Source organism: Cervus canadensis, chromosome 1 (genome assembly GCF_019320065.1).
Source record: "Cervus canadensis isolate Bull #8, Minnesota chromosome 1, ASM1932006v1, whole genome shotgun sequence".
NCBI lineage: Eukaryota > Metazoa > Chordata > Mammalia > Artiodactyla > Cervidae > Cervus > Cervus canadensis.
Genome location: NC_057386.1, coordinates 19680329 through 19697016, shown reverse-complemented (window position 1 = coordinate 19697016; position 16688 = coordinate 19680329). Strand labels below are relative to the sequence as shown.

The 16688-nt window shown below is 43.8% G+C and overlaps 1 protein-coding gene across 3 annotated transcripts in view; it reads right to left on the bottom strand.

The window, feature by feature from the left end:
* The window catches only part of EZH1 (enhancer of zeste 1 polycomb repressive complex 2 subunit), a 30892-nt gene extending 23797 nt beyond the window's left edge, over positions 1-7095 (bottom strand). For 2 of the 3 annotated variants that reach the window (XM_043468036.1, XM_043468055.1), the window contains exon 1: positions 6986-7095. The gene's annotated coding sequence lies outside the window, so the exon portion shown is untranslated. Of the gene's footprint in view, positions 1-4972; positions 5022-6985 lie in introns of those variants that run through there. The other variant, XM_043468045.1, reaches the window with a different exon arrangement.
* Positions 7096-16688: the final 9593 nt, after the last annotated feature.

Sequence of the window (16688 nt, the reverse complement as noted above, 5' to 3'; positions counted from 1 at the left end):
TTAAAACCCTGCATTTTGACTGCCAAGGGTCTGGGGTTCAATTCTGGTCTCAGAACTAAGATCCTGAAAGCCTCACAGCTGGATTAAAAAACAAACAAAAACACACAAGCAGACAAAAGTAAGGTAAAAATGGAGACCAAGTGATGGGAAAGAATCCACAGCTGCTAGTATATATGTGTGTGTAGATTGCTTAGAGGAGACAGCCAAAGGAAAACATCAATAGTTTCATTGAGAAAATAAAAAAAGGCTTCCCTGGTGGTTCAGTGGTAAAGAATCTGCCTACCAATGCAGGAGACACAGGTTCGATCCCTGATCCAGGAAGATCCCACATGCTAAGCCCAAGCGCCGCAACTATTGAGCCTGTGTTCTAGAGCCTGGGAGCTGCAGCTACTGAGTCCACACTCGCTATAGAGCCTGTGATCCACAATAAGAGAAACCACAGCAAGGAGAAGCCTGTGTATCACAGCTAAGAGCAGCCCAGGCAACGACGAAGACACAGCACAGCCACAAGTTAATTAATTAATTAATTAAATTCTACACGCACAAAAAAGGAATTATAGCTGAAATGTGATCTCCTATAGTCTGTCAAAAGAGATGAGAATAAGCACAACCAGAATAGTCTAATAATTAACAGCACTATTTCTAATTTTACTCAAGTGCTTTATTTGGCCAGAGTAGTACACACATATACATGAACATATCATTGGGTTTTGTCCGATCATAACATAAAATAAGCCACCCTTCCATCTTTTACAGTTAAAGTGACATTTGAATCTCATGTGATCATGAGCCAATATTTATTTTACTTGGCTTTTTAATGGGTTTTTGGTATCTCTAAAAGTTTATTTGGCAGTTGGCAAGCCTCCACAAAGTATATGAGGAATATGAGACATACTGTTTGGAACAGATAGGTATGATTAAAATAAACACCTGAAACACAGCCACAAGATGGGTTCTCATAGCACTCAAACATTAACAACTATCACTTCAAAGATTAAAAAAAAAAAAAGCAAGCAAACAAAAAACTCAGCAGTCACTAGAACAGATTAGGAGAAATGAGTTTATTCATCTTAGGCAAAAGAAGCGCCACACAAAAAAAATACTTTAAATTTTACTGTATCTGTTATTTAATTACTTACATATGCAAAATACTATTTACATTCCAGTTAAGTACTAAGCTAAGAGCTTTTCATTACTTTCACCTATACATTGAAAATAAACTCCAAAACATATGTTATCATGGTCAAAAGTTTAAAAGTAAGTCTTTATATGAATAACACCTACAATTCAATAATAAGATAGACACCAAATAGAAAGTGTGCAAAAAATTTGAATAGATACTCCACCAAAAAAGATATATGACAAATAAGCCACAAAAAGATGCTATCATTAGTCCCTGGGATTCCCTGGTGGCTCAGGCACTAAAGAATCTACCTGCCAATGCAGGAGGCTCAGGTTCGATCCCTGGGTCAGGAAGATCCCCTGGAGAAGGAAATGACAACTCACTCCAGTATTCTTGCCTGGGAAATCCTGTGGACAGAGAAGCCTGGCAGGCTACATACCCCCATCCATGGGGTCCACAAAGAGTTGGACATGACTGCGCAACTAAACAACAATCATTAGTCACCAGGGAAATGCAAATTAAAACCACAATGACATAACTATTATACAACCACAAAATGACCAGTATTAAAAAGATTTATAATACCAGTGGTGAAGATGTGGAGCAGCTGGAATCCTCATATATTGCTGGTGCAAATGCAAAATGGTACAACCACTTTGGAAAAGTTTGCTAGTTGTTCTGTTTTTCCTTTTTAAAAATTATTTATTTGGCTGTGCTAGGTCTTCATTGCTGTGTGGACTTTTCTCCAGTTGCACTCATCAGGGGCTACTCTAGACGCAGTATTCAGGCTTTTCATTGCAGTGACTTCTCTTGTTGCAGAGCACAGGCTCTAGGGCACTTGGGCTACACTAGTTGTGGCTCCCCAGCTCTAGAGCACAGGTTTAAGAGTTGTGCTGCACAGGCTTAGTTGCTCCTTGGCGTGTAGCTTCTTTTCAGATCAGGAATCAAACCCATGTCTCCTGCATTGACAGGTGTTTTCTTTACCACCAAGCCACTAGCGAAGCCCATTTCCTTTTTTTTATGTTGTTTTTTGGCCATGTCACAGCACATGTGGGATCTTAGTTCCCTGACCAGGGGTTGAACCCGTGCTCCTTGAATTGGAAGCAAGCAGTTTAACCACTGAACTGCCAGGGAAGTCCCCTTTTTAAAAAAAGTAAATGTGTACTTACTACATAACCTGGCCTACAATTTCTAATTATTTATCAGAGAGAAATGAAAATATATGTCCCCATAAAGACCTGTACACAAATGTGCAAAGCATCTTTATTCATTAATAGCCACAAAGTGGAAATAATACAAATATCTATGGATTAGTGAATGTATACAAAGTGCAATGTATACATACAATGGAATACTACTCTGCAATAAAAAGCAAAAAACAGGTCCTATACATGCACAGTATATTGTAAAAGCCTTATGTTACGTGAAAGAAATCAGACACAAAAATTTTATACTTTATGATGCTACTTATATGATAGAATGATTCTAGAAAGGAATTAAATGGAAAGAAGCATAAGGGACATTTTTGAGGTGATAAAAATACCTTGGTTGTGGTGATGGTTATATGACTGTGAACTTTTTTTTAGTGCAGTTTTAAAAAAGACTTATTTGTTTTTGGCTGTGCTGGGTCTTCAGGGCCACGCGGGCTTTCTCTAGTTGCGGAGAGCAGGGTCTACTCTCTAGGTGGGGTGCTCGGGCTGCTTCTTGTGGTGGCTTCGTTTGAGAGTACCAGCTCTAGAGTGCTGGCTCTAGTTGTGGTGCACAGGCTTCGTTGGCATGCAGCATGTGGGATCTTCCTAGAGCAGGGATTGAACCCGTGTCCCCTCCATTCGCAGGCAGATAATCTTGAACCACCAGGGAAGCCCTAACTATGTACTTTTATGAAAACTCACTGAACCTTTGGGCACTACACATACAGAAAAAAACGTTACTAAAAAGAAGTTGTGACCCTGAATTCTTAATTCAAAATAAAATTATAGCATTAACATCTTCCAGTGTTGCTTTATTAAGAGAACCAGGTTGTGTGCATTTGAGACAACAGTGACAAAAATCAAAGCAGAATTAGCTTTTATGAGACCCAAGGAAAATGCTGGCTCTTAGGATGTACAACACTGATTCAGATGACTTAAAGGAAACTCCTAACAGGCTACAGCTCTACCGTGACTGGTTCTGAATTACAGGAGCACAAGGCTTAATGTTTTTCGTTTAATGGGAATTTCCTGGCAGGGGTCAGGACTCTATGCTCTCACTGCTGAAAACCTGGGTTCGATCCCTAGTCAGGGAACTAAAATCCTGTAAGCCTTGAAGCTTGGCTAGGAAAAAAAAAAATGTATGTAGACTGCTCATTATCATTAATAAAACAAGACTTTTCAGTTATTCCATTCTGAATCAAAATATTAGGACAAGTATGTCTGAGAACATAACACATCAGAGGCACTAAACTCTACCTCATTGACTCATAAACTCTTGACTTCAAGGTTTGGCGTGATGAAATCCTAAATGATAAGACTAAAGATGTTGGGAAAGAGTTCAATACACAGTTTGGTCAAATGAAAAACAAGCAAAACTAGGCATTTTCTGGAATGGAGGTATTCTCTGAAAGCAATTTTTCCTCTTAAAACCCTCTCCCTCAATCCTAACCTAATTCTCTTCACCCTTCTCTACATATTTTCATTTTTAAATTTGCTCTTTTATCTTTTAGATCCCACATATAAAAGAAAACATACAGTATTCATCTTTTACTGTCCGACTTATTTCAAGAAGTATAATGTCTTCCAGGTCTATCCATATTGTCGTTAAGTTGCAAAATTTTTTGTGCGTGTCACATTTTTATTCATTCATCTATTGATGGGCACTTAGGTTGTTTCTGTATCTTGACTATTGTAAATAATGCTGCTTTGAATATTGGGGTGCATGTATCTTTTTTAATTACTGTTTTCATTTTCTTCAGCTAAATACCCAGAAGTGGACTTGATGGATTTTATGGCAGTTTTTTAAATCTTTTAAGGAATCTCCACTGTTTTCCATAGTGGCTGTACCAATTCACATTCCCACCAACAGTGCAGCAAGGTTCCATTTTCTTCACATCCTCAATGGCATTTGTTATCTCTTGTCTTTTTTAGTAACAGCCATTTCAACAGGTGTGAAGTGATATCTTATTGTGGTTTTCATTTGCATTTCCCTGTTGATTAGTGATGATGAGTAGCTTTTCATGAGCCTGTTGGTGATCAGTATGTCTTTTTTGGAAAAATACCTATTCAGACCCTCTGCCTTTTTTTTTTTTTTTCTTTTTTCTCTGCAGTTTAACCGTCTGATGTAGAAATGTAAAGTGTTTGTCAGTTCAGTTCAGTCACTCAGTCATGTTCAATTCTTTGCGACCCCATGGACTGCAGCACCCCAGGCTTCCCTGTCCATCACCAACTCCCAGAGCTTGCTCAAACTCTTGTCCATTGAGTCGGTAACACCATCCAACCATCTCGTCCTCTGTCATCCCCTTCTCCTCCTGCCTTCAATCTTTCCCAGCATCAGGGTCTTTTCCAATGAGTCAGCTCTTTGCATCAGATGGCCAAAGTGGCTAAAACACTTGCCTCAAATCTTTTTCAGCAAGTAGCTAATTAACAAAGCATGAACTTAAATATATATATATTTATTTACTTGGCTCTGCCAGGTCTTAGCTGCAGCATACAGGATCTTTAGTTACAGCAGGTGGAATCTAGTTCGGCCAGCACTGGGAGTGCAGTCTTAGCCACTGGACCACCAGGCAAGTCCAACAATGTATACATTGTTTAAAAAGTTTTTAAACTTGAATATACACATGAAAAAGATAAACTTAGTGAAATAAACTGTTACCTGTTTCACATAAGGCACAAACCAAGGGTGGGAACTGTTACCTAGAGAACTAAGAAGGCCAGATTTCAGAACTCAAGAATTCAAAAGATAAATATAATATTTTAAGCAGCTTTTTAAAGGCATGCTAATTCAAAGTCAAGTGTAAGAGAAACAAGTCTAACTACATTTTCTACCCTTTTCCTTCCTCACAAAAGTCTTCTTGGGCATAAAACTTCATTTTTAACCCTAGGCTCCTTCTTCTAGTGGTGTTTCAAAGAGAACTAAAGTAACAGCACTTCCACTTCAGAAAGTTTTAAAACTACCTTGGCATCCAGTTCCATGACTGGGCTATGAGTACTCTGCCAGTTCTTCCACTAACTGAATCCAGATCTCCCAACTTCCAGTCCCAGGGATCTTCCCACTATTTCTTTACTCCACAAACATGTATTGAGGGGACTTCCCTGGAGGTCCAGCGGTTAGGAATTCATCTTCCAGGGAAGGGGGCGCAAGTTTCATTCCTGGTAAGGGAACTAAGATCCCACATGCTGGCAGGAGTGGAGGAAACGAAAGAGTGCTGCAGCTAAGATGCGATGCAGCCAGAAATAAACAGATAACTAATTTTTAAAAAGATGTATTGCTCACCTACTGTGTGCCTGGCACTGTTTCAGCATTGAAAGTGCATCAGCGAATAAAACAAGCCAACATTTCTCCCCTGGGAGAATTAATTCCCGCTGTCTGTAATACACACTCTCAGCATAATAATAATAGTATTATTACATCTTTATAGATGATCTTTGCCTCTACTATAAATGTGTGCACGCATGTGTGTGTTTAAAGTACTTTATTTCCTCATACACACTTTCTTCTATGCAATTAAGTAATCTTCTTTTATCAATGCCACACATTCCAGCTCTGGGGATTCCAAGACTTAAAATAGACAAGCTCTCACAGAAACCTCTGATAAAGTTAGCACCTTCTAACGCTGGGAACTTCCTTTAAGTTTCTTAAACTTAAGTTTCTTAAATCCGGTGGGGGATTTTTCTCTTCACAGGCATCATGGCAGCAAAAGCGGAAGAGACTCACTTTGTGGCCATCTTCACACGCACCCATTACTACCTCGGCTCTTAGCTCCCATCCTCATCCCTCTAGCTCTGGACTATCGCGATACCTAGGCGACTCCAGCTATAATCCCGTATTTCACCTATGAAAAGCCCACTCTCAATATTTCCACCGGCGGCACGAACACTCTTCCACATCCTTTCCCCTCCCCGCCCCCGAAACAATTTCTCAGTAGTAACTTTTTACCGAAATAAGTTTGCCCCACATTTCCTAACAGGCACGTCCCCAATACACCACCTTGCCTTTGCTTCAAGGCTCTTTCCCTTACATTACTTGATCCCCAAGAGAATTCTGGGGTGGGCAGGGATTGGCGCGAGACCAAATTTGGAGAGAAGCCTCTTACTCAGGGCCAGGACTTGGGGGAGGCGAGAGGGGCACCGAGCGCGAGACCCAGAGGCACGCGGCACCGCCTGAACCCCGAGAACGAGCGCCCCTTTCCATTCGGCGCCTTAGGACCCTCACTCGCCTCACCCCGCTTTTACTGCCACCGCTTCCTCAACACCCCCCAAAGTCATCGAAAGCTGACTCCCCGCGTCTGGTCCTCCTCAAGTCCCCCGCAGGTGCCACCGCCCACCTCGCCCTCCCGGCGCGGGGGTCCCGCCCACCTGGCCCACCCCGCCCTCCAACGGGATTTCGCGTTCCCCGGCCCGCCCCCGCCGCTCCTCCTCCTGGACACACAGCCCTCCCCGCCGCAGACGCGGTCTTCGCCTGGGGCTCGCTCGGCCAGCTGTCCTCTTTCCCCCAGCCCTCGGAACGGGGAGTGGACGCCCCGCTAACCCCAAGCAGGCAGTTGGTGTGTCCCTCCGCTTCCCCCTAGTTCTCTGACCCCTTCGACTCTCCCTCCCTCAGGCTCCCCGGTGGCGAGGTGCGGAGGCCCGGCCCCACCGACGGGCCAGGGCTTGTTTACTCACTCACCCTCCATCCCGAGCCGCAGGGACCCGCCGCTAGCACGCCTGCGCGCCGCGGCCCCGCCCCCGCGCCGCGGCCCCGCCCCGCGCCTCGTCCGGGCGCGTGCGCACTGCGCCGCCCGCGCCCCGCTGGTCAGGCTCCCTGGGCTTCCTTCTTCGCAGGTCTGTGGTTTGGCGCCAGTACCCCAAACTCAGGAGTCCGAGTTGGTGCAACCCGAGCCCGAAGATTTCCCAGGCGGCGCTGTCAGGGGACAGGAAGGGCTCTTGAGAAACTTCCTGGAGCCATTATTATCCTCTTGAAGACCCAACCAGCGTTGCATCATCCCCACACACTGGTGACATGCCACTTCTCACTTCAGCATATGACACCAACCTGCAACCCCTTCATACAGATCTTTGACAGATATTTGATCTACAGATATCCCCAAACACCCATCTAGGGCTCTAAGTTATCATTCTTGCTTTATTTACGCTGGGCTTCCCTATTTTGTCAATAGTTTTCCCAGTCACTTAGATTCAAATCAATTGCCTTGAGTCAAAGTATCCTCTCACAAGATACTTATAAGTTACACAAGGAAAAAGGGTAACTTTACAGGAGAGAAATCTAGCAGACATCACCTTAACCAAATGATCCAAGTTAATATCACTAGTGCTGAGATAATATTTTTACTAAGTACCTCTCAATATAATTCAATGAGGACACAAAATCAATTCCATAGTAGTCTTGAAAAAAATGCATAAGCTGAATTAATGAGGAGGAAGCATCAGACAAATCCAAAATAAGGGGTAAATCTGCACAATAACTGCCCAGTATCTTCAAAAATATCAAGATTGGGACTTCCCTGGTGGTCCAGTGGTTGACTCTATGCTTCACCTGGAGGGGGTCGAGGGTGCAGGGCCAAAAAAAAGACAAAGAAACAGTGAGGAACTGTCCAGATTGGAGGAAACTGAGGAGACATGACAAATAAATGTAATGTGTGATCCTGGATTGGATGTTGGTCCAAAAAAGGCACACCAGTGGGATAATTGATGAAATTAGAATAAGATCTGTAGATGAGTTAATAGTATTTTGTCAATCTGAATTCCTGGTTTGGGCAATCACACTTCGTCAACAATTGAGGAAGTTGGCTCAAGGGCGTACAGGAAACTCTCTACCACTTGTAACTCTTTTGTAAATCTGAAATTATTTCAAAATATAAAGTTAAAACTTAAAATACAAATTAACATCACCTTAAATTTGTCTCCACAGACTTTTTTTTTCTTTTGGCTGTGTAATGCACCTGTGGGATTTGGGATCTTAGTTCTCCCCACCAGGGATCGGTTAGCCCATGACCCCTGCTGTGGAAGTGTGGATTGCTAACCACTAGACCACCAGGGAATTCCTGCTACATACATATTTTAAAAGCCGATAATAATTTTTTTTCCAAATAATCATAACAACTCTGTGAAGCAGGTAGGGAGGATTTTAGTTTCCCACACAAAGCTATTCTGGCATAAAGGAGTTAAAATATTGTCTTGATGAAAAATTACCCTATCAGGTCTCTGGATTTCAGATTTAGTATTTTTTTTCCTCATATCAGAAATTTTTCTTTTTTTCTCTTGCCTACACCCAATTCCGGAGAAGGCAATGGCACCCCACTCCAGTACTGTTGCCTAGAAAATCCCATGGAGGGAGGAGCCTGGTAGGCTGCAGTCCATGGGGTTGCAAAGAGTAGGACATGACTGAGTGACTTCACTTTCACTTTTCACTTTTATGCATTGGAGAAGGAAATGGCAACCCACTCCAGTGTTCTTGCCTTGAGAATCCCAAGGATGGGGTCACACAGAGTCGGACACGACTGAAGTGACTTAGCAGCAGCAGCAACACCCAATTCACCACCAAATCAAAGTAAATAGTCCTTCACACTTGGCAGTTTCCCATGATGTTCCTTTCCATTCCAAATGCCTTTTTTAGATCAGTGGTTTTCAAGCTTGGTTCACATTGAAGTCACCTGAACAGCTTTAATAACTACTGATTTCCTCCTCCCACCTACAGAGAGCCTGATTCATTGGTCTGGGGTTTGGCTTGGGCTTCAAGAAGTCTAAGAGCATCCCAAGTGATTCCACTGTGTAACAAGTTTAAGAACCATGGCACCAGTAGTCCCCAAGCCTTTTGGCACCAGGGACCAGTTTTGTAAGAGTTTTTTTCACGGATAGGGGAGGGGACAGTTTCAGCATAATTCAAGCACATTACATTTATTGTGCTCTTTATTTCTTTTTTTTTTTTAATATTTTTTCAATTATTTTTATTTTATTTTATTATTATTATTTTAAATTATTTTATTTCTAACCTGATGCTGCCACTGATCTGATAGGAGGTACCAGTGCGTGGCCTGGAGGTTGGGGACCCCTGTGTTACACTACATAAAGAATTGTTGAAATAAAGAATATGGTTTAAAAAAAGGCCGGGGGCGGGGGAGTGGGCAGGTGGCAGGTCAAAAAAAAAGAATGTAAGTTACCTAAGGGAATATGTTCAGAACGTCTGAACGTCAGGACTGAGACTAGAGGGCAATTTGGGAACCATCAACTCTGTTGGTAACTAACACCATGGGAGTGACCCACATTGTTTTAGGGAAGTATGAAGTATGCCAAGTGACAAGAGGAGAAATACAAGAGGAGAACAAATGTCTTTGTTCTGCATAACAAAGACAGTATATTTACAAAAATATTTTGATATGGAAAGGAAGGAAGGTGAAGGGATTTATGTCAAAGTTATAGATCAGAGTGTACAATCCATCTCAAACTCCACCTCCTCATGAACCCTCCCATCCCCCAAGATCTCCCCCAGCTTCAACACCGTTACCACTTTACACTAACTACCAGGCTGTCTACCTCTTTCCTATCCATCACAACATTTGGCATAGGACTAAACCCAGGGTTTAATAATCCTTGTTCACTAGAAGATTATAAAAACAACTTTCCACACCACCAATAATTGTGGGGTGCTTGGGGAAAATTTGTCTGCCAGTTGGTTCCTCTCTCCCTCTCTGAAGGGAGAGAGTTTTTCCTGAGACCAGGCTCTTTCTTAGCTGACCATGGTCCATGAGATACTATAAGCCAATTTTTTGTTTGGCTAGCTCTTCCTCTTTTTCTTTTCCAACCCTTCAGGTCTTTGTCCTATAAATTCGTAGAAAAACTGTTGGCAAGTGGTCAGCTATTGGACCTTTGAAAAACAGTACCATCACCCCTGCCCCACTCCTCCCGGCCCCTCCCCCAGGCAGTTAATAGGAACAACTGTGTCACTCCTGGCTTCCAGTTGCTCATCTTGCTCTTAAATCGCAGGCCTCTGGGGCTGAAAGAAACTGGACAAAGTGTGCTGAGTAGCCTAATGGGGTTGGTTCTTTTTCCGAAAGTTCTCTATTGCGGAAAAATAAAATTATGTGTTTAATTTCTGAAACCTGAGGCCTGATTTGCCTTGGCAGCCCTTCTCCCAGGCTTGGCTGAGAGTCCAGCAACACTAGCACACTGATTAATACCAGCTCAACTTGCTCCCTGGAGAAGAAGAGCATTATTTACTTGACCATTTTCTTAAATCCTTTTTAATTTGCATGTATGTTAGCATGATCTTCTTGGCTTTAACATGCTGTATCTCTGACCACTGGCCCCAAAGAAGCCTCAGGGAAGACTGTTCTTCTCTGTGCCCTCAGTATCCCCATCCCCAAGCAAGATTTTGTTCTACTCAGTGGTTAGAAACGACATTTCTGTCACATGTTCTAAGTGTACTTTTGTCCCCAGCTGGTCTTCAGGCCACTGCTAGAAAGGGAGGGAGCCGATGCTTCCCAGAGTTGAAACAGAATTCTGCACTATTCCTTTCTCTCTTCCAACTTTTCTCCCTTTCTCCTTCCTTCCAGCCCCCTTTGGACGCTGACCCCTCTGCTCATTCAGCCCCTCCCGTGTAAAGCCCACGGGGCTATCAAATAGCATTTCTCCAAGGGGACACAGGAGTGCAGAAAGGCTGAGCCCCAGACAGTCCCTGACAAGGGAAGTGTAAACACAGCTGTGGAGATGGGAGCAGACCCTCCTCTCTCCTCCCCCATTTCCCACCCAGAAGCAGGGGAAGGCCACCCTGCTGTGGAGAAACAAACAAGCAAACAAAACACAGCACAAGCCCAGAGCCTGCACGAAGGTCACCAGAAACTGGGGCTGCTGCCCAGGCCTTGGTGGGGCCAGCTGAATTGCCAGACCCCTCCCTGAACACTCAGAGTCAGAGGCAAAGGCGACTCCAAAGCAAGTTGAGGTCTGGACATCCCTGAGCCTGGAAACATAGCTCAAGTTTTGAAGCTTCTCCACTCCTGGACATTTTGTCCTCTGATCTCAAAAACCCAGCTTTCCGCCTCAGGTACTTAGCCCCTGACCCCTAGTTGCTTCGGGATCATAATAATGCATTCAATTCAGCAAGTAAGAACAGGCCCACAATAAACCCTTGTCCGTGGCTCTTAAAAAGTTTAAATTCTGAACCTCCAAGCCAAAATATTAAAAAAGGGCCTCCTTAGCTTTTGTTAATTACAAGATAAACAATTCTAGCAGGAAGGGGAATTACTTTGGGGGATTACTTGGGTGGGATTCAGGCCTTGCTTTGCACATACTCTGAAAGCTCCAAGCCCATGGCTAGGGTGGTGCTGCCCGCTGTCACTCTCTCAGCACAGTTAATGCAGGGCCTGGATCCCACGGGACACGCCTTTGGCACGGCCCTGTCTGGGAAGTGGCCCCAGTCGGGTGGACAGCTAATGAGCTGTGCTTCCTTCCTGGCTATCAGGGTCCTTGACTGTGTAACTGCAGAAACAGAAAACGATCCCAGCCTTCACACACTGACCATTCAGTGTGTGCCTGGCATTGTGCTAAGTTTTTTATAATGGGTCATCTCATTCCATAGGAAGTCAGCAATATTCTTATGCTCATTTTACAACCGAAGAAACCAGGGCTTACAGAGATTGTGGAACTTGCCCAAGATCAGCCAGCTGGTAAATGGAGAGGCCAGGATCTGGGCCTCATCATTCTGACTTCCAACCTATGCTCGAAACCCCTCCATTCTCCCTCCTCTTGTCTCTAAGGTCTTTTAGCTCTGAATCACAGGTCTGGATTGTCTCCATGGTTTTCTCCTTTCACCAGTGGCGCCAGAAAGAGAAATGTGTTTGGGACTCTCATCTGCAAGTTCAGAGGAAAAGAGTTCCTAATCAACAAGGGGCTCCTTACTTCCTCTGTGCTGGAGATGCCAATCACAGCTGGACACTGGACAAACCCCTGTATCAGCAGGGCACAGCCTGTGTGCAAGACGAACAAATCCTAGCCAGACAGGAAAGGGGAGTTCCCCGTGGTTCTATGACTTCCGCTTCTTTCTTCCCTGGTTTATCAGCAGGATCCTCTTATCAGCAGGACCACCTCCTCAGTGGTCCTTTGAACCCCACTGCAGCTAGGATGAAGTACAAGGCTATGGAGACTTTTTTTGGAGAAAGTACAACAGATCCCATCTACAGATCCCATCCATGACACCTTAGGGAAAGAAACGATGAATCACATTTATTTATATATTTAACACATTGCCTTTAGCATTCACATAAATTCATTAGCTGGTGGCTAAGATGGTAAAGCGTCTACCTACAATGCGGGAGACCCGGGTTTAATCCCTGGGTTGGGAAGATCCCCTGGAGAAGGAAATGGCAACCCAATCCAGTATTCTTGCCTGGAAAATCCCTACAGTCCATGGGGTCGCAATGAGTCGGACACAACTGAGTGTCTTCACTTCACTTCACTATTGTATTGGATGTGAACCTATCTTCTCTTGTACAATCCTTGCAAGATGCCTGGGGAGGGGGTAAGTCTTGTCATCCCCATTTTACAGAGAAGAAAACTGAGGCTCGGGAGATTGACAACATTGGCCATAATCACATGACTGGTAAGTAGGAGGGCTGGGAATTCAAACCCAGGCTGGGACTTTCTGACTCCAAAGTCTGTATTCTTTTCAATAAAGTGTTGTGTAATGAAAACAAAACAAAACAAAACTGAAATTATGAAATGGGAAGGATCTCAGAATATCTTGGAAATAAAGTTCCGTAATTGTATGTGGTACACATTATGATAGCAACTACCATTTATCGCATGCTTACTAGTGCCAGGAATTGAGCTAAATGCTTTAACATGCATCATTTCTACTGCTCAGTGAGATACACATCAGAAACCCCATTTTTGTAGATAAGAAACCAAGCAGGTTCAAAGGGATTAAGTAACTCGTACAAGGTCACAAACAGCTAAGAGTGATGGTGCTGGGATTCAAATTCAAGTCTGCTTGACTCCAAAGTGTGTACTCTTAATCGCCTAGCCAAGAGAAATAATAATAAATGTTGACTATGAGCCAAGCACTCCTCTAAGTTCTTTAACTCATAACTTATAGATATTATTATCTCCATTTTAAAGGTGATGAAAATAGTGTCTTTTATAGTATCACTTAGGTTTCCCTGGTGGCTCAGACAGTAAAGAATCTGCCTGCAGACCTGGGTTCGATCCCTGGGTCAGGAAGGTACCCTAGATGAGGGAATGGATACCCACTCCAGTATTCTTGCCTGGAGAATCCCATGGACAGAGGAGTCTGGTGGGCTATGGTCCATGTGTTTGCAAAGAGTCAGACACAACTAAATGACTAAGCATGTCAAGCTTACATTCCACACACAACATGTGTTTAATACACATGCACTATTAGTGTCATATTTGCTTAACTTATGTTGGATCCTTGTTTTGATCTAGAAAATTACTTTCTTCCTAGTGTCATGGATTCTTTTTCCCCCAATGTCCATCTATGTATTAAAGTCTTGGGAGAAAGGATGTGAAAAGATAATATCTGTAGGTGAAGTAAACATAGTCGGGGCAGGGGTCATACTGAGAGGGGAAGGCCCCTTGCGACATGAGGAGCCCTATCTGTTTGCTCTTCCAGCCAATCTTCCTCATTCCTTACTATTTCCTTCTGTCTACCAGATCAGATAGCAGGTTGACTTCCATTAGGTGTTGATTAACCTTTCTTAGCCTCAGTTTCCTCCTTTGTAAAGTGGGTTGCTATGGTACCTACATACATACAGCCGTGAGGGGTTTTGTTTGTTGGTTTTGGCTGTGCTGAGAGGCATGTGGGATCTTAGTTTCCTGACCTGGAAGAACCCTTGCCCTCTGCAGTGGAAGTGCAGAAACCTTACCCACTGGACCACCAGGGAAGTTTGTGAACTGGGAGTTTTTAAGTGAAACAATTTGTATGAAGCATGGAGCACACCGCTTGACTCCCTCGGGGTACCCGCATGTTATACAACACCTAGACTTCAGGGTGGGAAAGGGTAGAAGGGTTCCTAGGGGTGGTTTCAGAGGACAGTTGTAAGAAATGGAAGAAGGGTAAAAGCAATCCTGGCATCTGGCATTGGGTCCTCACAGTAAGCATGAGTCAGCCCCAGGTGCCGAGGGACCGGCAGTGTTCTCAGCACTGCTGGGTGTGTGCTGTGGTCTTTTGGCCATGGTCCTTTTCAGTCATGCTGTCTGAGTATCATTCTTGTAAATCTGGCCTGGGTTCTTTTCAGAAAAACAGCCTCCACCATGTGATGTCATGGTCCAGCCTGGGTCAGGGAGGGAAGTGGGGAGGACATTGTGTATACGGAGATGAGTAAAGCAGGATCTTCTTATTTTTAGAGGGACCCATCTGATCGTGGAAGAAACTCTCTATCCTTCTCTCTTCCACTCAAGATTCAGTAAAGGAGACTTTCCTGGTGGTCCAGTGGCTAAGACCCTGTGCTCCCAATGCAGGGTCCAAGGTTCAATCCCTGGTCAGAGAACTAGATCCCACATGCCACATCTAAGAGTTTGCATGCCGCAACTAAAGATCCTGCATGCTGCAACCAAGACCTGGCACAGTCAAATAAATAATTTTTTTTTTCAAAGCATGAAGTAGTAGCGTCAAGTAGTAGTGATTTCAATCCCTGGCTTTGCCAATTACTTCCTCTGAGACCCTGGGCAAATCACTAGTGTTTTGTCCATTTCATCCATGGACAAGATAATTCTGATGTTGTGGTGGGGAATTTTTAAGAAATGCTTGCAAATCACTCAGCATAAGTGTCAGGGAACACACTCTGCAGCACGTAATAATTGTTCAATAAATGTAACTACTTTTAAGTCCCCAGCAGTTGATAAGGAATGTGGTTTGACCGTTTTCCCTGCTTTTCCCTCATAACTTCTATATATGACCTGAGAATCAACATTTTTTCTGATAACCGTTCTTCCCCATGAGAGGCGGTCATGCTTCTCATGAGAGTATCCTGGAAATGAGGAGGCTGGGGAGAGATGGAGTAGTTGTGTCCCTACTCCCTTGTCTTCCCTCCCTTAGCCAGCTGGCTCCCTGGCTGTAGCTCTTCTGAGTCTCCCTGCTGCCTCCCTGCACTCTGAAGAAGACAGTCTCCTCTCTCCAGCTTGGAAAGTTCAGTCCTTCCCAGCTGGAACTCTGGGCTTCCCTGACCCTGGCTCTCCCCTACACCTTTTCCTGTGCTCTGTTCTTTATTTTTCAGACAGCTGGGGAAGACGCCAGCATGTGTGATTGTCTCTTCTCGGTAGAGATGGTAATTCCTGGATGCTCTGGAAGTAATTTTACTGTGTAGGAGGCTGCCTGTGCTTTTGACTCCCTCATGTTGTTCTGGATTTGCCTGTGTGTGTAGGGGGAAGGCTGAGGATTAGAAAAGGCACTCCTTAGGATCAAATCACCTCTCTCCCCCCTGCTCTAGGCAGGATGGCCATTGGCTAGTAATAAGAAGAGAAATTTACAAGGCAGCGAGATCCCTGCCCAGGAGAAGTCAATATAGGTTGAAGCCAGAAATCTCAGATCAATGTCCAGTTGGATCAGAACCAGATCTTCCTCTTCCCAGGCACTGGGGGATGGATGTGGGGTAAGGACAGAGGAATAAGGGACTGTATAGGGAACTCAAAGCCTAGATTGCACTGGACATAAGGGTAAAAGACTGAAGACAATACTACATGGCAATTAAAAAGAAAGAGGCATATTTATATACAGTATCAAAGATAACCCAAGACATATTACTATCTTAAAAAAATCACTGGAGAAGGAAATGGCAACCCACTCCATTATTCTTGCCTGGAGAATCCCATGGGCAGAGGAGCCAGGAAGTCTACAGTCCAAGGGGTCTTAAAGAATCAGACACGTCTGAGCCACTTTCACTTCCACTTCACGGAATGATTTTCAAGTCAAAACTCACTGTCATAATAAAGTTCTCTTTAAACATACAGGAATTCCTCAACGATCGGAAGCAAAAAAAAAAAAAAATCACTGAACAAGGATATTAATTCTAATTTTCCTTTTTTTAAGTCCAAAATATGTGGGGCAGGTGAGAAAGGAATGGGGGTATAAGGTTTTCTGTTTTTAAATATTTTGCAATGAGTATACAGTAAGTCCCCTACATATGAACCTTCAAGTTGTGAGCTTTCAAAGATGCAAATGTGCATTCCATCAATGTCATGCATAAATGAAACTGCAGCTTGCCCTCCATCTCCTATTGCTGATGAGCCTTCAGCTCTACCATCACCCACCCCCTCTTCCTCCCCTGGTCAGTAACTCTTCTTGCCTGTTCACTCAATGCCAGCCTCTGTACGCCAGCTGTTGCACTGTACTTTATAAGGTACTGTATTGAAAGATTAAA